We start from the raw sequence: 17,490 nt of genomic DNA, 5'->3' as shown, positions 1-17,490 counted from the left end.
ATTGAATTATCGGCTATTCTGCTACCTAACTCTCTATGAAATATATATATATATATATATATATATATATATATATATATATATATATATATGTGTGTGTCAATTATATATATATATATATATATATATATATATATATACTGTAACTATACTTTGTGTGTACATTTATTTTGTCTATTCTATTTTAACCTGTCAGTGTGATTTTACGTTACAGCGCCCTGAATTGCCGGCTTTTCTAAAGGACACCGGTGCATATTTCTTGTAAGTCACACTGATGGTCCGTGTGTTCTCTGTTTTTTCTCCCACCCACAGACTTGTATTGGCTCCCATGTATAATACAGCCGAGAAAAAAAACGGATGATAGGGCCATAGATTAACATTGGTCCGAGTGCTATGTGATTTATTCTCGCAGAGCACTCGTCCGTATTCCTCTCTAGTGTGACTCCGGCCTAAGAGTTTAAGTAGGGTGTGGTTCTGTCCCTTTTACATAGCAGGGAACCGATTGTACCTTCTGAGTTGGTAGACAGAACACACGCCCAATCTGTCTGTGGGACCACAAGAACTATCCACACCAATATGCCTGGCTGGACATCACCTGCTCCCCATAGAGTGACTGGCCATGATGTCTCATCCATTACCATTATCATCCACAGAATGAATACATCAGCACCTGGCGATAGAAGCAGATGTCACTGGAGCAGGTCCAGGTAGAGATGTAACACATGGCTTGTTATAGCACAATAAAATAAACTGCAATCAGTTCTGCACTTATGTGTCCATCATATGACCAATCCAATCATTTCACATAAGATTTAAATAAAACTCATTATATACTGTACAGTACAATCCGTATTAGTAAATGTGTTATGTTACTAGTACTAATATGTCTGTATGTGATTCTTTTGGTTTAGCTTCCTAGTGTCCTTGTCTTACAAATGTTTGCTAGTCTTTTTGGTGACAGTACGTTGAAGGGAAATTTTTAGGCTTTACTTATGAGATACGTGGAAGGTTTGAAGCTGATTAGTCCAGTTTAATTACATTGGTCGCCTGTAAGCTTTTATCAACAGAGACTCATTCTTCTGGCACAATTCCACTTGGTTCCCTTATTCATACTCTTAAATGTCAGTACTTATATTAAATGTCACTGCATAATTAATTACACAGTCTATAAGCCACCCAATAGATTTCTTTGTTGAGATTTCTTCTTCATATAAGGTCTGAATAGGCATTTTATGTGATATCTACAAATAATAGTTACACTTGGCCTCAAATACAGCACCTAAACCAAAAATTAAGCAAGGAATTCTTTACAAAAAATGCTTGTGTATTTACCTCATGCTAAATATTTTAGTTTTTTTGCCACATTTTGCTACCTTTAGTTTATCCATTTATTATAGTTTTACATTTTGCTCTGTTTTCTAAGACCAATATGTAAAAAAACTCCCACTGTTAATAAATAGAGATGGGTGGACACCTGGATGTTCGAGTCTGGCAGGTTCGGCCGAATAGTTGCAAAAAGTTCAGGTTTGGTTACCAGAACAGTACCCGAACATGGCCACATTCACTTGAATGGGGGCCCAAACATCCAGTGTCTGCCACGCTGTAATGTGCATGACAACGCGGCAAACACCGCTTCTGATCGGCTGTGAAATCATCCCTGGCAGTCAGAGAGCCTCAGTTTCCACGCTGTCAAAAGACAGCGTGAGCGCGCAGCTGTGATCAGAGGTATAAAGTTTACCTCTGGTCATTGGTATTGGCTGATAGGACTACCACTCCCATCAGTTGACTACTGCTGCCGCTAATAACAATGAGAACAGGAGAGGCTGATGGGAGTATTCAGCAGCTGGCTCCTGCACTGTAAATAAATAATTTAAAGAAAAAACAACTTGGGTTTCCCTGTATTTTTGATAACCAGTCAGGCAAAACTCACAGCTGGGAGCTGCAACCCTCAGCAGTTTGCTTCAGCAAGGCTGGTTATGAAGACTAGAGGGGTCCCCACACCGTAAATTTTAATTATTTAAATAAATAATTTTAAAAAACGGCATGAGGTCCCCCCTATTTTTGACAACCAGCCTTGCTAAAGCAGGCAGCTGGGGACTGGTATTCTTAGGCTGGTAAAGAGCCATGGATATGCCCCCCATCTAAAAATAGCAGCCCGCAGCAACCCTAGAAAAGGTGCATCTATTAGATGCGCCAATTCTGGCGCTTTGCCCGGCTCTTCCCACTTGCCCTGGATAGGGGCAAGTGGGGTTCATATTTGTGAGGTTGATGTGACCTTTGTATTGTGACATCAAGCCCACGGCTTAGTAATGGAAAGGTGTCTATAAGATGCCTATCTATTACTAATCCTACAGTTATATGGTAATTAAACAATAATAAAGCCAGAATAAAGTCCTTTATTAGAAATAAAACAAAACACACTTTACTTTTTTATTTAAAAATAACAAACACAGTTATACTCACCTAACACCTATTCCACTGAATCCCTCATCTCCTGTAAGAAAATAAAAACACAACAATATCCCTCTCCCAGTTTCTCTGAGGTAGCCCACCTGGAGCTACGCTATGTAACTGTACTGGCATTGCACAGCGTGCCGATACAGTTACATTCTGCGGCAAAGCAGGGAGACACGATCTCCCTGCTCTGCCGCCCAGCTGCTTTGCGGCCCCTGAGGAGACGGTGGGGGGCTCTGTGCCAGCAGTGGGCCCCCCGCCTGTCATGGCAGAGTCAGCTTGATGAGAGAGGGAGCGTTGCGCTACTTCTCCCATCATCTCCCCTGTCAGCGTCTGATGTCACCGATGCCGACACTGACAGGGGGTAGCAATGATGTCAGTACCCGGCACCCGCTGTCAGGATATGAGCGGGCACTTATAGCACCGCAGGAACAAGGAGGAAGAAAGGAGAGTATTGTTTTGTTTGTTTTTTATTCGGGTGCATTATACTATACAGGCTGCCTAATGTGGATACATTATATTGTACTGGCTGCCTAATGGGGTGCATTATACTATACTGGCTGCCTATGGGGGTGCAGTATACTATACAGACTGCCTTACGGGGGTGCATTATACTATACAGACTGCCTAATGGGGGTGCATTATACTATACAGGCTGCCTAATGGGGGTGTATTATATTGTACTGCCTGTCTAATGGGGGTGCATTATACTGTACTGGCTGCCTAATGGGGGTACATTATATTGTACTGACTGCCTAATGGGGGTGCATTATACTATATACTATATATGATACTATATACTATATATTATACAGGCTGCCTAATGGGGGTGCACTATACTATACAGGCTGCCTAATGGGGGTGCATTATACTATACAGGCCGCCTAATGGGGGTGCATTATACTATATAGGCTGCCTAATGGGGGTGCATTATATTGTACTGGCTGCCTAATGGGGGTGCAATATACTATACAGAATGCCTAATGGGGGTGCACTATACTATACAGGCCTATAGGACGTGCATTATATGCATTATACTATACAGGCCTATGGGGAAGGTATTATACTATACAGGCCTATGGGGAGTGCATTATACTATACAGGCCTATGGGGAGTGCATTATACTATACAGGCCTATAGGGAGTGCATTATACTGTACAGGCCTATGGGGAGTGCATTATACTATGCAGGTCTATGGGGAATGCATTATATTATGCAGGCATATGGGGAATGTATTATACTATATTGAGGACTATTTGGCACATTATACTGTATGGAGGCTATCTAGGGGGCCATCATACAGTGTAGGGATTACAGTGAAGGGGCCATCAACAGTGTTGGGGATATCAACAGTTTTGGGGCTACTAAGCAGTCAGTATACTGTGTGGGGGTACATTACAGTGAGGAGGCATCATGTTATGTATAAGAGAGCATCATGCTGTGTATAGGGGAGCTGTACATTGGGGAGACTCGGGACATTATTCAATGGGTGGGCACTTATTGTAGGGGAACTCAGGTTACTGTGACTATCAAAGGGGCATAAAGGGCACTATTACTCTCTAGGGAGCAAAATGTGGGCACTGTTTTCTAGGGCACTTGCACCAGGCATTACTATATTATAGAGGGTTGCTTTAGAATTTAGAGGGCACAGAGAACCACACAGCAAGTGCAGTAATAGGGACACACACGGCAGAAGCATTGAGGTACTAGTAGGATGATGAGTTTGTGCAGGTTGACAATAGATGGTGACATGCTGAAAATATGAGAAGTGAAATGTATCTTTGTTGTATTCTCTGCAGACGAGTCCTGGGTGGAAGAAGTTATGTCGGTCTGGGCCAGATGGAAAAGACCAGAAAAGTGAACAACTCCATCAGAAAGAACGTCAGCGTTAAGTCACCATCTGTAACTGTACTTTGATCTGATATATGTGGTATTTACTACTGACCATATGGCGGTAATATCAATGTTGCTCTTTGTACAGAGATTATTTTCAGCAACTGCGTGTTCATCTGCTGAGGTTCTCCTCCACTATTAGGGTTGTTATAGAAGGGTTAATAGTTTGCCTTTAACTGCCTTGCCTTTAAGTGCCTTTTACCTTTAAGTGTTAGAATTACTAGAATCTGTTGACGCAGTAGTCTGATGGTCTCCCCCTTCAAGGAGACTACACTTCTTATCGTGTATGTTCTCAATAGTCAGTCACAACATGTTCTGAGCTATGGTAAATAGAATATGACCCTGGGTGCTGGTGGGGGCTACATGAGTTACATTGAAATGCATTGGATGTAAATGGTATAAAACATTGCTTTGGCTTTTTATACATCAGATAAAAGTGACTTGCTCACGGGATACGTGTGAGGTGTCTTTTGTCTCCAAGCGCTTGTCAACTAAGGGCGTAAATCCACAATTAGGTCTCACTGGTGATCTGTCAGCTGACATTTGGGTCAGAATGAAAGCAGCTACGACAGTTTGGCGCCCGAACGGGGACCGTGTAACCAGCCGCCTTATTCGGAATCCGTATGTGGGAGCTTCCAGAGAGATTGGATAATGCAAACAACAGCTGCAGCAAGGTGAGAAAAGTTATTCTTACAATCTGTTTGCACCTGCAATCTCTCTTCCGGATTTCTCCATACCTCTGGGTAAAGGCTGTAAACACGGTTCAAAGAATCCACACATCACCAGTGAGTTTTGTGTTTGTTTTGTCTGTTTATGTCCGTATGAGAGTTGAATAATAGAGTTATAAGATGATAATTGTTATCTGTATTATTTGTCAATATCCTAATTGGTTGTGTATTTGTTTAGTGTGTGTAATACAAGAGCTGGGATAGACTCTGTGCAGTGTTGTTATTTTGGTCATTTTGGATTGTCAGTACATTATATGAAGCTGTATTTTGTATAAGGCCGTGTTTTTTGTTGTTTGGCCTTAAAGTGTTTTCAGAGTGTCAGTGGACACTGCTGCAGTTTTATTTATATAGAGTTGTGTTAATTCCAAAGTGCAGAATAGACAGGCTGTGTGAGCCTTGTATGTGTGTATGTCTATGAGAACCTCTGAATGAGATAAGAGGTGGAGTGATTGAGATAAGGGATTTTCTTCTTGTGAAACTCAACTAAAACATGAAAGGAAAAGAAAAAAAAAACAACAATCCCTGAGCACGTATGAATGAATGATCACATAAGTATCATTACTTATCTAAGTGTTGTTGAGGGTCCAGGATGAATGAGTTGTGGATATTTTTAATGTACATTTAATTTACATCTGAGATTCAGAGAAACCTGTGTTATATATGGTTTGATACTGGATAGGTTTCTATGTATGTCTACATGTGGTTTGGCCGGACGCGGTCAGAATCAGCTTTTTCAAGTTGTGCAGTGATTTGCCTGTATAGAGAAATTGTTTTTAATTCTGAGAGGATGAATGTTTTGTAAACTGCTTCTGTGTGTGTGAGGCACAAAGCTCTGATCAGCGCGAAATACCAGATGGGAGGAGGGAAGTGCACCCCTGCGCTACTTGCTTGAGATTTCTCCACTTTGCGTTGTGGGCCAGAGGAAGGGGGGCCATGTATTGCATTCTAAGTTTCTCTGTCCTTGGTTTGGTACACGCTGAGAGATTTGTGTTTAAAGCAATAAGTACTGTATGAAATTGAAAGTGAAAAAGAACTGTGCCTATTTTAGAGGAAAACTTGTAAGTGATTGAAAAAATTGGTAAAAGATTCACCTGCTTCAAGTTGAGTGACTGATATAGCAAATTGAGGATCAGCAGAGGAGGTAGCCAGCTGCACGGCTGATGTAGTGTACGGAGTAACCTGCTACAGTCAGTCTACGGCATTAGGTGGTGGAACCTTGCCGTCCATGGAGCTGTGCTAGCCAGCTGATTTACCGAGTGGTAGGTAGTGAACCTGCTCAGTAAAATCCTTTAAGTCCACCGAGTGGTAGGTAGTGCACCTGCTCGGTGCCACCGAGTGGTAGGTAGGGAACCTGCTCGGTGTTGTTGAGCGGATAAGTTGAAGCCATGGGCAACTTATTCTGTGTGCAGTCAGGGTCCCCAATGGGATCCAAAAACCGCTGTATAGATTGGAAAAAGGAAGCAGTGAAAGATGTGAAACCAATATTGAAAAAGGCAAAAATGCCAGTGAGTGGATGTTTTGTTGTTCAAAAAGGCACAGACAAAGGACGAAAGTAAGGTGTATTATGAATGTTTTGATGCTTAAAAGTCCGACTATGACTGACACATTACTGCTACTGTTATACCTTTGTATAACCAGAGACCCAGACAAGACAGATGGACTGTGGTCAGACAAACCCAGACTGGAGAAATACTCGTATGATTTGTGCTGCAACCCGACCTAAGAGAATTACACTGAATCCTGTCCAGACAAGATTACATGTAGTGATATAAGAAGCTGACACAGGATTGTGGTTGGTGGATAGTGGGGACATTAACTTTTGGAAGTAGGCTGACAGTAATCCTTTTGGGAAGGAGCTGTAGACCAGCATGTCATGTCACCCCCAACCGGTCATCTAGTCACCCCCACCACCAGAGAACCAACCACATCAGGTAGGGTAAGACAGATACAGGAGTATTATCCCTGGAGGCCCTCTGACTAGCTAGCTACGCTAAAAACAATTGGCTGACCCTGAGAACCAACCTTTCCCATTTTTCAGATAAAGACAATATGATGGACGTATAAGTGCACCTGGGCAGGCCTAGGTAGTTAGTGAGCACAAAAGCAGGTGATGTACTAGGACACATAATTAAGACACATACAGATGTGACAAAAGAAGAGAGTGTAGAGATGTACTTTGGACAGTTACAGCTGAAATGGGCAGACATGGGGTACAGTCCCATAAACCCACTTGATGTTAAAGTATTGGTAAATACATTCATTGACGGTATGACCAAAGGCTTACGAGACGCAAATACAGAGAGCCAGACCTGAATGGAGAAATGTGTATCCAAAGACCTCCTTAAAAGTTGCTAAAGGAGTTGAACAAACTAGGACAATAAGACGACGTGTCATGTATGCTGGAGTACAAGGAAAACAGTAGAGACGCAGTAAGGGACCTAAGGACTTAGAAACAGTAAAGTGCTGGAATTGTGGAGAAAATGGACACTCAGACCAATCTTCCACCTTCTTCACCTCCAGGAGGGAAAGAGACAGAATTCTTGATTGACACCGGGGCAGCCGGAACTGTGGTACACAAAGACTTGATAATGCCAGACATGATTACTGACGAGACTATGGAATACGTGAGTGTAGAGGGACAAGCGACTGAAGCCCCTATGACTAAACAAATAAGACTAGAATCACGAGACCGTGCTTAGAAGAGCTGCTTACAAACTTATTGTCAGTGACAATACCCCTATGGATTTGCTGGGAGCAGAGTTGAGTGCTGGCTAGGCCATCATACAGTACTCTCCTGAGGGTATTACAGTCACAAGTCCCCTGTCATATAAACACTTGGTGCAGAGAGACGCCAGGGTTTTCCACATGCACATTATACCACAGGTAAATCATGCCCAATTATAGTTACACTTAATTTCATTCATTTACCAGTTTAGTAGTTTCCTTACACAAGATGGTATAGTTACCGTGTATTTCTAGGTTGTCTTCATATGATATATAGTTTTTTAGCCATTCATTATATTGGCTCAACCCATAATCACTGTTTGTCTTTTCCACTTCCTATACCTTATCGCAAGCAACTGGTATTGATATTTGGTAGTTTTCAAATCCCTTCTTTTTATATTTGGAACTGTTAGTTATGGATTTACATAGGGCTACTACCTTCTTAAAATAAGCTTGTGCTTTGCTGTGGCCTATGGCATTGTGCTCTCCCATTTTACGACTCAGTATCTTTCATAAATATATATTTTCATATATATAATTTCTTTTGGTAACATATTCTGTGAATCAAATTTAGTTTTCTTAAGAGGTACTCTACCCAATCAAATACGGGTATAAATAATATTTGGACATTAATGTCTGACTTATATAAACACTTGTGTAATATTGCAGAACTGGTGTATATGGCAAGAGTAGTGAAAGTAACACCTGACACCAGAATGTCTGAGGACAGGGAAAAGAGTCAGGTACCAGACACCGTTTGGGCAAGGGGAAAATCTGATGTGGGTCGGCTGCCCATTCCCCTTGTCATGATTAAATTAAAAGAAGGAACCACTCCTCTTTGGTTAAAGCAACACCCCTTTGTATCCCATTAAAAAGAAAAAGGACCCAAGGGTTCCCCTGACACAGAATAGTTCATGACTTACAGGCCATTAATGATGTTACAGTGAGTGTGATCTCAATTGTCCCTAATACACACACCGTACGGTCACAAAATGTTTCACAGTCATTAATTTGGCAAATGCATTCTTCTCTGTACCCCTGCACCCTGACTGACAGCATCTTTTCTTTTTTACTTACGAAAGTAAACAAATACTGTTGGACGGTCCTCCCAAAAGGGGGAAAGAACTCCCCAACCATCTATTCAACAGCGATGGCAGGGATTCTTGAGCAGTGGCAACCACCTCATCCACAGACTGTACTATTGCAGTACGTGGATGACCTCTTGCTCTGCTGCCCGGACCAGACGTCCTGCAAGGAAGCTACAGTTTCCTTGCTGTGTTTTTTGGCAGAGAAGGGTTGCAAGGTCTCACGTGACAAATTACAGTATTACAAACAAAAGGTAACATTTTTAGGACATTGTATTGATGAATGTACAAGACACCTGACGGAAGACAGAAAACAGGCAATAACAATTTCTCACTCAAGAAGCAATTGATTCTCTGAAGCTGCTCATTGTGCCAGCCCCGGCCTTAGGCATTCCAAACTATGATCAGCCATTTTTCTTATTTTAAACAGAGCAGGGAGGACATGCTACCGCAGTACTGACACATCAACATGGAGAGGAACAGAGACCAATAGCTTACTACTCAGCACAATTACACCCAGTGATTAGAGGGTCTCCTACGTGTGTCCGTGTTGTAGAGCTGCTGTATTACTGCTAGGCATGTGAGCTCACACTGACTTTTTCTTTTGACAATTTGTTCCCCACATGACATTAATGCCATACTTGTACAAGTTCAACCAAAACACCTGTCTATGGATAGACAGATCAGACTCGAATGTGTTCTAATACTAATTCCTGAATACGTCACCCTCAAAAGACATAGTGTTCTGAATCCAGCCACTCATCTGCCTGTGGATTAAGAAAAGGGGGAATTGGTGACAGCATTAGAAAAAAAAAAAAGTACACTGGTACGTTGACATGACGCACAAACATGACTGCATAGGAACTGATGAGTCAGGAGACAGCATGTTTTACATATGTTCATGAAAAAAAACCAAACCTGTTCCTAATGCATATTTTGAAGTTTTATTTTTGTAGATGGCTCCAGATACCACCAGGATGGGCGATTCTACACTGGACATGCAGTAGTATCCTCACATGAGGTAATCCGAGTTGAACCACTCCCTCCTCACATGTTGGTGCAGGAGGCTGAGTTGAAGGCGCTCACTGAGGCGTGTAGAGCTGCTGCAGGTAAAGTCGCTAATATTTACACAGATTCGAATTGTGCATGGGGAATATCCCATGATTATTGCCCTGTCTGGAGAAGCAGAATGTTTCTTACATCAGCCGGTAAGCCCATTAAAAATGCAGAGCTGGTGAAACAATTAGTGGAGGCATTGACGTTACCAGTCTAGGTTGGCATCGTCAAGGTAACAGCACACACGGACGGTGACTCTGTGGAGGTAGAGGGCAACAGAAGGGCGGACGAGGCTGCTAAAGTAGCAGCAAGGCGGCCTAGGGAGCAGTGGACGGTGGCGGAGAGTCAGCGTATTCCAGCCACACTGAGCCTAAATGTCCTGAAATCCCTCTAGCTGCCCAAACAGAGAAGGAACACGGGGGAGAGAATGGGAGCTGAGCTGAACTCAAAAAGAGTTTTGGGGGAATAAGGATAAATTGTATATACCAAAGTCCCTGTTCCTAATAATGGCGCAAGCAACACCTGGCCCCACTCACACCTCAAAATGTCACATGCCTTCCGGATCGCTCCTGGTTTCAGTTACGCAGCAGCAAAGCTCGTACGGTCATGCCTCATCTGTGCACAGCACAACCCTGGTAAAACAGTAAAAATCCCTAAGAAAGCGACACCCAGGCCTCTCTACCCGTTTCAGAGACTGCAGACGGGCTACATACAGTTACCCAAGGTAGGAGTGTGTGAAAAATGTCCGAGTATGTGTAGATCTCTTCTCTGGTTGGCTGGAAGCCTATCTGGTAAAATGTGCAAATGCTAAAGTGACTGCAGACAAACTGATGAAAGAACTGATCTGCAGGTATGGTGCCCAGAAACCACAGAGAGCGATAGGGGCACACACTTCACGGGAGAAATAATGAGGGAAGTCATGCAGGCCCTGGGAGTACAGCAAGCATATCATGCACCATATAGACAACAAAGTAGTGGAAAAATGGGAACACTAAATGGGACACTTAAACTGAAAATTCAGAAGCCATGGCAGACACAGGAAAGAGCGGGATAGAGTGCTTGTCTCTTGCACTCTTTCTAGTCAGACACACTCCAAATAGAAAGACAAGCTTGTCCCCTTTTGTAGTCCTGTTTAGTAGTTTGCCAGAGACTGGTCTGTACGTCCCACAGGTGCTACAAATGCAACACAGTGCTATGACAGCCCATGTCCAGGCCTTGCAGAAAATACTTAATGTGGTGCATAAACGTGTTTTCGTCCACTCCAGATCTTAATGCCAGTGCGGACGCACATCTGCTGAATCCAGGTGATTGGGTGGTCATACACAGACACGCGAGAAGGAGCCTATATCCACGGTTTGACGGCCCGTTGTAAAGTCCAGTTGACCACATTCACTTGAGGGAACGCCCACCTGGATCCATGCCAGTCACTGCAAAAAGATCTTTTCACTAGCAGAAAAACTGTTGTTCTAATCACCTTGCTGGTAGTGGTAGGATGTCTGCACCTTACAGAGACACTGGATAAACTTTTAAATGTTGACAAGGACAGCAACTTACTCAACATCATGGTTTTCTTATAAAAGACGCGGAAGGACAAACCTGCTGGACTGTTAGATCTGTATACACAGCCCAGTATTTGTAAGGGCTATGCTGTACTTAGCCTTTACCTCTGGAGCCAAGGAAGGTATTAACACCACACAGCATACCCAATGAGACTTGGACTCAGATTTTCTTGGTTCCTTAAGGCTCTTAATAAGACTAATACAATATAAAGATTTCTTTTTAAATCCAGCCGATTGGCTTAGCGGCCTAGCAGGATGGATTATTTTTGGTATTTTTCAGACTTGTATGCAAATCTTGTTGCTTTGCTTATTGTTTTATGTAGCCGTAAAAGCGCTAATATATGTATTATCTAAGGCTGAACCTTCTGTAGTATATCATAGGCCCCGTATGGCCACTGCTGATGGGGAAGTTGAGTGTCCACATTGAGGGTGGATGGGCGAAGCAGGTAGGAAGTCCCCTTGTGGGTACTAGACCCATGAGACAGTAGCTCCTTTGTGGACATCAGCGGACCCCGTAGCAGAGGTTATACCATTTACAAAAGGGGGAAATTGTTATAGAAGGGTTAATAGTTTGCCTTTAACTGCCTTGCCTTTAAGTGCCTTTTACCTTTAAGTGTTAGAATTACTAGAATCTGTTGACTCAGTAGTCTGATGGTCTCCTCTCCAAGGAGACTACACTTCTTATCATGTATGTTCTCAATAGTCAGTTACAATATGTTCTGAGCTATGGTAAATAGAATATGACCCTGGGTGCTGGTGGGGGCTACATGAGTTACATTGAAATGCATTGGATGTAAATGGTATAAAACATTGCTTTGGCTTTTTATATATCAGATAAAAGTGACTTGCTCACGGGATACGTGTGAGGTGTCTTTTGTCTCCAAGCGCTTGTCAACTAAGGGCGTAAATCCACAATTAGGTCTCACTGGTGATCTGGCAGCTGACATTTGGGTCAGAATGAAAACAGCTACGACAGGGTGCATCACCGAGTTGTAATCAAGGTTACCTGATTAGAGGCCCACTCAGAAGCTTCGCCCCCCTGAACCAAAACCCTAGCTATGCCTCTGCCCTCACCTCTCCATCATTCTGCCCCATGCTGTAATCCATGTCTGGGGGAGAAACAGTTTTCAACCTGGACAGTGCCAAGATGTGACCTTCCAAGCTGAGAATCACCGGTGACTGAACTGCTGCGAGCACCTCACCTTATTCATTATGAGTCATGTGCTAAATTCACCTATGCTGCCCCTCCCCCCACACTGCTTCATGCAGGAGGTTAGACCAGGAGATCAGAGCTGTATCATTACATCTCACACACTGAGCAACCTAAGCTATGGTGGTGTGTGTTCTATTTCTGCTGTGTTTCCGCCTGCTTGTGATTGGGCAAATTATAAAGGGAGAATAAGTATATGCCAACCAACTTGGATTTAACAAAAGTTAACTCATGGGGTTTCAATATTTTGATTGCTAATTAGGGATGGGCAAACCAGAACTGTAAAGTTCGGGGGTTCATACAGGACACGTAGCATCTATTACTGAAGCCCAAATACGGATTGTTTACCCATTGACTGGCTTATTGTTTGGGTTCAGATGCCAAATAACGATTGTTGAAAGGCTGCAGCGCAGTCAATCAACAAGATTTTAGGCTCTGGGCACTTCCGTAGCCATTAAAGCCATGCCAAGTACTGACATGGCTGTGATTGGCCGGTGCACCACATAACCCCGCCTGTGTAAATGCTGGATCTCGGATGCCAACACCATTCTGTTCTGATTAGTGTAGTGACAAGATACAGCTGGAGTGATGGACAACATTAGACTTTGTGTGTGCGCAGTCTACAAAAAAGCCTCTGTGTGTCTACTTTACATGCATCTCAGTGGTACTTCTGTGCCAAAAAGCCTCTTTGTTCACACCAGTCTGTGGACATATTATGCCTTTAAGCCTCTGTGTGTACTCTGCACCCCTAGCATGTGGGAGTGCTTTGCCAAAAAAAACTCTGTGTGTTCTCTGCACCCCTGCCTGTAGGAGTAATGTGCTAAAAAGCCTTGGTGTGTATTTTGCACCCCTGCCTGTGAAAGTATTGTGCCTTTAAGACTCTGTGTGTACTCTGCATCACTGTCTGTGGGAGTTCTGTGCCAGAAAAGCCTTTGTGTGCACTCTGCACACCTGTCTGTGGGAGTAAATTGTACACTACTGCTAGGTCTGCGCAAATTGTGTCTGGGTCTAAAAATTAAATTCTGCTTTATTATTCTATTCTATTCTATTCTATTCTATTCTATTATTCTATTCTATTCTATTCTATTATTCTATTATTAAATTATATTCTGCTTTGTCTGTATAAGTTGTGGCTGGGCATAAAAAGAATTTTACTCTACTGCCGTGTCTGTACAAGTTGTGGTCATGCCTATAAAATATAATATACTCTACCACTGTGTGTTTTGCATGCAGGTGACGCACGTGGTTCATAGAACAACTCTGCCACAGACCGGACTCACTCTTGAGGGGCGTGAATAGGCAGCTACTTTGGTGTTCACTGAAGCCTCTTATGCTGAGGTCAGACTTGTGTGGCAGATAGTTGCCAGGTACCACTCCAGGGCGTCATCCGGCAGTAGCAGCTGACCCCAAGGGACGGCCACTTGGGACAGGTTCAGACTGTGCAGACAGGATGCCCACTTGGAGCAGGTTCAGACTGTGCAAACAGGATGGCCACTTGGGACAGATTCAGACAAACAGGTCTCGGGTTACATAGAAAACCAAAATAACCTCTAGAAAAGTGGAGATGTCTCTACCCAAGAAAACACTATACATATAGTGCTAGATTATGTAACCTATAGTACTGATCTACTCAATAGTTAAGCTGTGGGGCATACATATGCTCCCATATGGTGAAAAAACATTGAGATCACATACAAAAGATAAACAATCATAATTTTAAAACATTGTATAATACATCCTACTATATAATTGTCTAAAGGGTACTTCCGTCTGTCTGTCTCGGATATTCATTGGTCGCGGCCTCTGTCTGTCATGGAATCCAAGTCGCTGATTGGTCGTTGCAAAATGCCCATGACCATTGCCACGACCAATCAGCGACGACCACAGTCCGGCGGCAATATGGCCGCTCTTTCCTCCCCGCAGTCAGTGCCCGCTCCATACTCCCCTCCAGTCATCCAGTCAGCCCTCACACAGGGTTAATGCCAGCGTTACCGGAGCGCGGTGTAACGCACTCCGGTTACGTAGCTATTAACCCTGTGTGACCAAGTTTTTACTATTGATGCTGCGTATGCTGCATCAATAGTAAAACGATCTAATAATAATAAAGAAAAAACGTTATTCTCACCCTCCGATGTCGCTTCCTGTCCGCCGGCAGGTTCCGGTGCTAAGGATGCTATGGGAAAAGGACCTGCCATTACGTCACGGTCATGTGACCGCGACGTCAGCACAGGTCCTGCAATGATAGTCATACCAATCCTGGGACCGGAAGCTGCCGCGTGCACTGTACACAGGAGCCAGGACTAAGGTGAGTATATGTTTATTTTTTATTTTATGTCACTGGCCAATATGCTACATTACTGGGCAATATACTACGTGGCTGTGCAATATACTACGTGGCTGGGCAATATACTACGTGGCTGGGCAATATACTACGTTGCTGGGCAATATACTACGTGGCTGGGCAATATACTACGTGGCTGGGCAATATACTACGTAGCTACGTAGCTGGGCAATATACTACGTGACTGGCCAATATACTACGTGGCTGGGCAATATATTACGTAGCTGGGCAATATACTACGTGGCTGGGCAATATACTACGTGACTGGGCAATATACTACGTGACTGGGCAATATACTACGTGGCTGGGCAATATACTACGTTACTGGGCAATATACTACGTCGCTGGGCAATATACTACGTGACTGGGCAATATACGACGTGGACATGCATATTCTAGAATACCCGATGCGTTAGAATCGGGCCACCATCTAGTTATTGCTAAATAGCAATCATACAAACAAATAAAGAAATGTGTGACATTAACTTAAAAGGTGTATAGAGACAGCCAGGGTTGGGCAATACAAAAAGCTCACTTGAGCCCAATTTACAGAGCTACTAGATTCAGTACAGAATTCAATGTATAAATATAAAAATGTAAAATACACTTGTATACCCCTTAAAAAATACCAGGTATAATGCAAGTGTCACAGATAGTTGGGATACATCGATGAACTATCAGTACAGCTATAAAGTTGTGTAAATATTTTTTCACAGTAGCTAATAAATAAGAGAATGTCAACACAGTTAGACCGAGTTAGGTTGACTGAATAACTCTATTATGGAAAAAAAATAGTACCTGAAGCAGTAATTGCTGTGTAAGGAGCAGAGAGATACCGCAGCACCATGCTAAGTTGCACCTCGATGCGCGTTTTGCCCTCTAGGCTTCGTCAGGAAGCGTGACTTAGTCTAAATCAAGGGTCGCCTTCATAGTGGTCATAATTAGAAGATGGAAAGCAGGTGCTGGGATCCCCTCCGATGACGCGTCCGAGAGGCATTCTGCACGGCCATGCCAGTGGAGGGGCATCGGGTTACAGTTCAGGTACTGCCAATGAGGCAATGGAATACAGATACCACAGACATGGTTTCAGGATACAGGCACCGCCAAAGCGATCACAGGAAACAAGGACAACCTATACTGGACTAACGGGGCACAGAATATGGGAATAACTTTTACAGACTAGGGATGGGGACCTGCCAACATACAGTTGCACACACCAATACACTTAACACTAAACTACAAGAGTTGCTCAGGCATCTCCCAATTGGGGAGTATACCTTTTACACTAGATGCCTCACAGCTATTGGCTGAGAGACATCTAGCAGATGTTCACATTAACTAAATGTGTCCCAGCTGTCAACCAGTAGGCATTTTACCATGTGCTTGGGCTGACTCTTTAAAAGCAATGGAACGCATGCACACGTGTACTTGGTGCACCACCGGGAACTGCGATGTGCAGATAGACCAGGAAGCAGGAGCATGCCGAGGACCATCCTGAGTCAGGGCTGGTAAGTAAGCTGGCATCCCCTTCAAGCCCCTGAGGACTTATTGCAGAAATGGAGAAGCCAGATTCTTCTTCCTGAATTCCCATGACCTCTCATCAGGACTATGTTCTCTCCCAGCCACTGGAAGAAAGGTTACATCTCCCACCTTCTACTTGGTCAGGATGCCTCTCACAAGCTGAAGAACCTTGGAGCAGAACAGAGCAGATTTGGAAATAGGGACCTTAACTTGCTGAGTCTCTTTTAGACCGCCAGAAATAGCTGTCCCCTTGGAAGAAACGAAGATGGACTGGGTCTCCTCCTCCTGGTTGTTGGACAGTAGAGACTCAAAAGATGCCTCTACCTTGATGTTGTCATCCTGCTACCACCTGGAACAAGAAGATACCTTCACAGGTTCGATCTTTACATTGGTGTCACCCAGGATACATTCTTCAGGTGGGAGGTTTCCAGGAAACAGACCATTGGAAACATTGCTTGCCGGAGAGCATGGCAACACTTGCGACTCAGCTGGGAGCACTGAAACCAGACACCCCTTGTGACTTGACTATCCCCATTGAAGCACCTCACTATACTTCCAATCTAAGACAAGGGGGTGAAAAATGTCAGCCAGCACACAGAAAGCAATTTTCTCCTAATGGAGTGCTCCTATCTGGAGGACAACAGGTTCAGTGATGGCTTGAACGAGTTCAGGTTGATCCTTCCCTTCAATGGATGAGGCTTTCAGTGGATTCAGAAGAAGTCGAATGGGAATTCGATTCCACTATGGCCTGTTGTACGAAATTTCCTGTCTCACCGGATTCAAGTATGGCTTTCTCATTGAATTTGATTCCTAAACAGTACACAGAAATGTTCACAGTCAGTGATGAAGAGTCTTCTCTCTCACCTAGGGAGGCTTCACCCACAGGCCCTAGGTTTATAAGTTTAGACCTCTTAGGACA

Source organism: Ranitomeya variabilis, chromosome 5 (genome assembly GCF_051348905.1).
Source record: "Ranitomeya variabilis isolate aRanVar5 chromosome 5, aRanVar5.hap1, whole genome shotgun sequence".
Lineage (NCBI taxonomy): Eukaryota > Metazoa > Chordata > Amphibia > Anura > Dendrobatidae > Ranitomeya > Ranitomeya variabilis.
The sequence above is the reverse complement of the archived record's forward strand: the minus strand, read 5'-3'. Positions refer to the sequence as shown.